At 50.6% G+C, this 6,511-nt stretch overlaps 8 non-coding genes across 8 annotated transcripts; all 8 read left to right on the top strand.

Moving 5' to 3' along the window:
• Positions 1–985: 985 nt before the first annotated feature.
• On the top strand, positions 986–1,058 carry Trnaa-ugc (transfer RNA alanine (anticodon UGC)). Its single transcript has one exon. It is a non-coding gene; the product is annotated as a tRNA-Ala (tRNA).
• Positions 1,059–1,481: 423 nt separating this feature from the next.
• Trnaa-agc (transfer RNA alanine (anticodon AGC)) lies at positions 1,482–1,554 on the top strand. The gene has a single exon. It is a non-coding gene; the product is annotated as a tRNA-Ala (tRNA).
• Positions 1,555–2,628: 1,074 nt separating this feature from the next.
• Positions 2,629–2,701, top strand: Trnaa-ugc (transfer RNA alanine (anticodon UGC)). Its single transcript has one exon. It is a non-coding gene; the product is annotated as a tRNA-Ala (tRNA).
• Positions 2,702–3,124: 423 nt separating this feature from the next.
• On the top strand, positions 3,125–3,197 carry Trnaa-agc (transfer RNA alanine (anticodon AGC)). The gene has a single exon. It is a non-coding gene; the product is annotated as a tRNA-Ala (tRNA).
• Positions 3,198–4,271: 1,074 nt separating this feature from the next.
• Trnaa-ugc (transfer RNA alanine (anticodon UGC)) lies at positions 4,272–4,344 on the top strand. Its single transcript has one exon. It is a non-coding gene; the product is annotated as a tRNA-Ala (tRNA).
• Positions 4,345–4,767: 423 nt separating this feature from the next.
• Trnaa-agc (transfer RNA alanine (anticodon AGC)) lies at positions 4,768–4,840 on the top strand. The gene has a single exon. It is a non-coding gene; the product is annotated as a tRNA-Ala (tRNA).
• A 1,074-nt stretch (positions 4,841–5,914) lies between these two features.
• On the top strand, positions 5,915–5,987 carry Trnaa-ugc (transfer RNA alanine (anticodon UGC)). Its single transcript has one exon. It is a non-coding gene; the product is annotated as a tRNA-Ala (tRNA).
• A 423-nt stretch (positions 5,988–6,410) lies between these two features.
• Positions 6,411–6,483, top strand: Trnaa-agc (transfer RNA alanine (anticodon AGC)). Its single transcript has one exon. It is a non-coding gene; the product is annotated as a tRNA-Ala (tRNA).
• Positions 6,484–6,511: the final 28 nt, after the last annotated feature.

Below are 6,511 nucleotides of genomic sequence, written 5' to 3'. Positions count from 1 at the left end.
ATTAGCAGCCACAATTGGCAAGCGTACTGTTACGCGCAAGAAGCACCCTCCTCCCACCGCTACACTGAATTTAGAAACAGTACAAGTCCTCCCTTAAGATTCTCAAACCTATGTCGGAAAGATCTGCCTTGCGCCGAGTTCACAAAAATCCCACTGCACATTCCCATTCTTTACGTGCAGTCGGCTGCTACTGGTGTTGCTAGTTGTGACTGCTGATGACAGATGCCGTAGCAATCAATTCATGGAGTGAGTTGTATGTTTTGCGATACTCTGTCTCTGACAAGCAAGCAGAGGTGACATAGGCGCGAACACGGGAAGGTTGCAGCCCCTCGCTGCCTGCAGACACCGAGCAGCCACACTAGGTGGGCGGCCTAAGCCGTAGGCGAAATGTGCTCACTCGCTTGGGCGCGACGTCAAGCTCTAAATAAGGCTGTCACTAGCGTGAGCGTTGCGTGAGCGTCGTGTAAAGTCGGAAAAGTCGTCTGCATTGGTGAGTGCCATGTTTGGGGAGCGTTTCGTAGTTTGCGCAGTGCAATGGAGACGCGGAAACGTGTTGTGGCCCAGTCTTTTGCAGTTGGACGACAAGAGTGGTACACAGTAGTAAAGTGCGAGGCAGTGAGTTGGCATGAACAGTCGAGTGCACAATGGGGCTTCAGATGTGCTTGTTACCTGAGGCGCGGTGTGATTGCCGACAAGGAGTGAAAACGGAGCAATTTGTGACTGTCCTTTCGAGAAATGGCTCTGAGCACTATGGGTCTCAACTGCTGTGGTCATCAGTCGACAGTCCTTTCAATTTAAGACGTTAAATACAGACGGAATTTGTAGTCGTAACACCAGAACATCGAAACTACTTGGAACTCATGTGTATATGAACGTGACCGCGCCTTTGTACACTGGTCCCTTCACCCCTACAAACCAACCAACCATCAGGTCCGTGCACTTCAGAGTAGCAAAGAAAGGAAAACAGCGCAGCTCTGTTGCGCTTGGGGGCGTAGCTCAGTTGGTAGAGCGTTCGCTTTGCATGTGAAAGGTCCCGGGTTCAAGCCCCGGCGCCTCCATGTTTTGTGGACAGTGCATGGTAAGTGTTGGTCGCGGCGAGCCGAAAGACACGCAAGATGTTGCAAAGCCAGCGTCACAGACTCATATGATGTATACTGACGTAAGGAGAGCAAGACGTAAATGTGAGGACCGGCTGTTGTCGAGGTGTCATCGACTGCAAATCTGTCTTAGGTATAACGGCCTAACCTCAATGAAGTCTAGAGAGTGGACAACACGTCCGTCTTACTCAGAGTGGTGGCCGAACGCTATTTTCGACGTTGTGCGTGCCACTTTAATTTTGGCCAACTACGATTCGATACAGAATGCAGAAAACCTGAAAGACACCCTCGCGGCCACATTGAGAGTAGTGTTTGTCTGCGGAATAATGAGAGTGCAAGGGTCTGTGGTATTGATATGGTTGTATGTAGCACTATTTGTCATCAGGGGGCGTAGCTCAGATGGTAGAGCGCTCGCTTAGCATGCGAGAGGTACTGGGATCGATACCCAGCGCCTCCAGAATTTTTAACACACCAACATGTCCACACTGCCATGCAAGTGGAATAATTCACAGCCAGCGAATGTGTCAAGGCAGATACGAGCGAACGATTAGCAGCCACAATTGGCAAGCGTACTGTTACGCGCAAGAAGCACCCTCCTCCCACCGCTACACTGAATTTAGAAACAGTACAAGTCCTCCCTTAAGATTCTCAAACCTATGTCGGAAAGATCTGCCTTGCGCCGAGTTCACAAAAATCCCACTGCACATTCCCATTCTTTACGTGCAGTCGGCTGCTACTGGTGTTGCTAGTTGTGACTGCTGATGACAGATGCCGTAGCAATCAATTCATGGAGTGAGTTGTATGTTTTGCGATACTCTGTCTCTGACAAGCAAGCAGAGGTGACATAGGCGCGAACACGGGAAGGTTGCAGCCCCTCGCTGCCTGCAGACACCGAGCAGCCACACTAGGTGGGCGGCCTAAGCCGTAGGCGAAATGTGCTCACTCGCTTGGGCGCGACGTCAAGCTCTAAATAAGGCTGTCACTAGCGTGAGCGTTGCGTGAGCGTCGTGTAAAGTCGGAAAAGTCGTCTGCATTGGTGAGTGCCATGTTTGGGGAGCGTTTCGTAGTTTGCGCAGTGCAATGGAGACGCGGAAACGTGTTGTGGCCCAGTCTTTTGCAGTTGGACGACAAGAGTGGTACACAGTAGTAAAGTGCGAGGCAGTGAGTTGGCATGAACAGTCGAGTGCACAATGGGGCTTCAGATGTGCTTGTTACCTGAGGCGCGGTGTGATTGCCGACAAGGAGTGAAAACGGAGCAATTTGTGACTGTCCTTTCGAGAAATGGCTCTGAGCACTATGGGTCTCAACTGCTGTGGTCATCAGTCGACAGTCCTTTCAATTTAAGACGTTAAATACAGACGGAATTTGTAGTCGTAACACCAGAACATCGAAACTACTTGGAACTCATGTGTATATGAACGTGACCGCGCCTTTGTACACTGGTCCCTTCACCCCTACAAACCAACCAACCATCAGGTCCGTGCACTTCAGAGTAGCAAAGAAAGGAAAACAGCGCAGCTCTGTTGCGCTTGGGGGCGTAGCTCAGTTGGTAGAGCGTTCGCTTTGCATGTGAAAGGTCCCGGGTTCAAGCCCCGGCGCCTCCATGTTTTGTGGACAGTGCATGGTAAGTGTTGGTCGCGGCGAGCCGAAAGACACGCAAGATGTTGCAAAGCCAGCGTCACAGACTCATATGATGTATACTGACGTAAGGAGAGCAAGACGTAAATGTGAGGACCGGCTGTTGTCGAGGTGTCATCGACTGCAAATCTGTCTTAGGTATAACGGCCTAACCTCAATGAAGTCTAGAGAGTGGACAACACGTCCGTCTTACTCAGAGTGGTGGCCGAACGCTATTTTCGACGTTGTGCGTGCCACTTTAATTTTGGCCAACTACGATTCGATACAGAATGCAGAAAACCTGAAAGACACCCTCGCGGCCACATTGAGAGTAGTGTTTGTCTGCGGAATAATGAGAGTGCAAGGGTCTGTGGTATTGATATGGTTGTATGTAGCACTATTTGTCATCAGGGGGCGTAGCTCAGATGGTAGAGCGCTCGCTTAGCATGCGAGAGGTACTGGGATCGATACCCAGCGCCTCCAGAATTTTTAACACACCAACATGTCCACACTGCCATGCAAGTGGAATAATTCACAGCCAGCGAATGTGTCAAGGCAGATACGAGCGAACGATTAGCAGCCACAATTGGCAAGCGTACTGTTACGCGCAAGAAGCACCCTCCTCCCACCGCTACACTGAATTTAGAAACAGTACAAGTCCTCCCTTAAGATTCTCAAACCTATGTCGGAAAGATCTGCCTTGCGCCGAGTTCACAAAAATCCCACTGCACATTCCCATTCTTTACGTGCAGTCGGCTGCTACTGGTGTTGCTAGTTGTGACTGCTGATGACAGATGCCGTAGCAATCAATTCATGGAGTGAGTTGTATGTTTTGCGATACTCTGTCTCTGACAAGCAAGCAGAGGTGACATAGGCGCGAACACGGGAAGGTTGCAGCCCCTCGCTGCCTGCAGACACCGAGCAGCCACACTAGGTGGGCGGCCTAAGCCGTAGGCGAAATGTGCTCACTCGCTTGGGCGCGACGTCAAGCTCTAAATAAGGCTGTCACTAGCGTGAGCGTTGCGTGAGCGTCGTGTAAAGTCGGAAAAGTCGTCTGCATTGGTGAGTGCCATGTTTGGGGAGCGTTTCGTAGTTTGCGCAGTGCAATGGAGACGCGGAAACGTGTTGTGGCCCAGTCTTTTGCAGTTGGACGACAAGAGTGGTACACAGTAGTAAAGTGCGAGGCAGTGAGTTGGCATGAACAGTCGAGTGCACAATGGGGCTTCAGATGTGCTTGTTACCTGAGGCGCGGTGTGATTGCCGACAAGGAGTGAAAACGGAGCAATTTGTGACTGTCCTTTCGAGAAATGGCTCTGAGCACTATGGGTCTCAACTGCTGTGGTCATCAGTCGACAGTCCTTTCAATTTAAGACGTTAAATACAGACGGAATTTGTAGTCGTAACACCAGAACATCGAAACTACTTGGAACTCATGTGTATATGAACGTGACCGCGCCTTTGTACACTGGTCCCTTCACCCCTACAAACCAACCAACCATCAGGTCCGTGCACTTCAGAGTAGCAAAGAAAGGAAAACAGCGCAGCTCTGTTGCGCTTGGGGGCGTAGCTCAGTTGGTAGAGCGTTCGCTTTGCATGTGAAAGGTCCCGGGTTCAAGCCCCGGCGCCTCCATGTTTTGTGGACAGTGCATGGTAAGTGTTGGTCGCGGCGAGCCGAAAGACACGCAAGATGTTGCAAAGCCAGCGTCACAGACTCATATGATGTATACTGACGTAAGGAGAGCAAGACGTAAATGTGAGGACCGGCTGTTGTCGAGGTGTCATCGACTGCAAATCTGTCTTAGGTATAACGGCCTAACCTCAATGAAGTCTAGAGAGTGGACAACACGTCCGTCTTACTCAGAGTGGTGGCCGAACGCTATTTTCGACGTTGTGCGTGCCACTTTAATTTTGGCCAACTACGATTCGATACAGAATGCAGAAAACCTGAAAGACACCCTCGCGGCCACATTGAGAGTAGTGTTTGTCTGCGGAATAATGAGAGTGCAAGGGTCTGTGGTATTGATATGGTTGTATGTAGCACTATTTGTCATCAGGGGGCGTAGCTCAGATGGTAGAGCGCTCGCTTAGCATGCGAGAGGTACTGGGATCGATACCCAGCGCCTCCAGAATTTTTAACACACCAACATGTCCACACTGCCATGCAAGTGGAATAATTCACAGCCAGCGAATGTGTCAAGGCAGATACGAGCGAACGATTAGCAGCCACAATTGGCAAGCGTACTGTTACGCGCAAGAAGCACCCTCCTCCCACCGCTACACTGAATTTAGAAACAGTACAAGTCCTCCCTTAAGATTCTCAAACCTATGTCGGAAAGATCTGCCTTGCGCCGAGTTCACAAAAATCCCACTGCACATTCCCATTCTTTACGTGCAGTCGGCTGCTACTGGTGTTGCTAGTTGTGACTGCTGATGACAGATGCCGTAGCAATCAATTCATGGAGTGAGTTGTATGTTTTGCGATACTCTGTCTCTGACAAGCAAGCAGAGGTGACATAGGCGCGAACACGGGAAGGTTGCAGCCCCTCGCTGCCTGCAGACACCGAGCAGCCACACTAGGTGGGCGGCCTAAGCCGTAGGCGAAATGTGCTCACTCGCTTGGGCGCGACGTCAAGCTCTAAATAAGGCTGTCACTAGCGTGAGCGTTGCGTGAGCGTCGTGTAAAGTCGGAAAAGTCGTCTGCATTGGTGAGTGCCATGTTTGGGGAGCGTTTCGTAGTTTGCGCAGTGCAATGGAGACGCGGAAACGTGTTGTGGCCCAGTCTTTTGCAGTTGGACGACAAGAGTGGTACACAGTAGTAAAGTGCGAGGCAGTGAGTTGGCATGAACAGTCGAGTGCACAATGGGGCTTCAGATGTGCTTGTTACCTGAGGCGCGGTGTGATTGCCGACAAGGAGTGAAAACGGAGCAATTTGTGACTGTCCTTTCGAGAAATGGCTCTGAGCACTATGGGTCTCAACTGCTGTGGTCATCAGTCGACAGTCCTTTCAATTTAAGACGTTAAATACAGACGGAATTTGTAGTCGTAACACCAGAACATCGAAACTACTTGGAACTCATGTGTATATGAACGTGACCGCGCCTTTGTACACTGGTCCCTTCACCCCTACAAACCAACCAACCATCAGGTCCGTGCACTTCAGAGTAGCAAAGAAAGGAAAACAGCGCAGCTCTGTTGCGCTTGGGGGCGTAGCTCAGTTGGTAGAGCGTTCGCTTTGCATGTGAAAGGTCCCGGGTTCAAGCCCCGGCGCCTCCATGTTTTGTGGACAGTGCATGGTAAGTGTTGGTCGCGGCGAGCCGAAAGACACGCAAGATGTTGCAAAGCCAGCGTCACAGACTCATATGATGTATACTGACGTAAGGAGAGCAAGACGTAAATGTGAGGACCGGCTGTTGTCGAGGTGTCATCGACTGCAAATCTGTCTTAGGTATAACGGCCTAACCTCAATGAAGTCTAGAGAGTGGACAACACGTCCGTCTTACTCAGAGTGGTGGCCGAACGCTATTTTCGACGTTGTGCGTGCCACTTTAATTTTGGCCAACTACGATTCGATACAGAATGCAGAAAACCTGAAAGACACCCTCGCGGCCACATTGAGAGTAGTGTTTGTCTGCGGAATAATGAGAGTGCAAGGGTCTGTGGTATTGATATGGTTGTATGTAGCACTATTTGTCATCAGGGGGCGTAGCTCAGATGGTAGAGCGCTCGCTTAGCATGCGAGAGGTACTGGGATCGATACCCAGCGCCTCCAGAATTTTTAACACACCAACATGTCCACA

Source organism: Schistocerca cancellata, unplaced genomic scaffold (genome assembly GCF_023864275.1).
Source record: "Schistocerca cancellata isolate TAMUIC-IGC-003103 unplaced genomic scaffold, iqSchCanc2.1 HiC_scaffold_226, whole genome shotgun sequence".
Classification (NCBI taxonomy): Eukaryota; Metazoa; Arthropoda; class Insecta; order Orthoptera; family Acrididae; genus Schistocerca; species Schistocerca cancellata.
The sequence above is the reverse complement of the archived record's forward strand: the minus strand, read 5'-3'. Positions and strand labels throughout refer to the sequence as shown.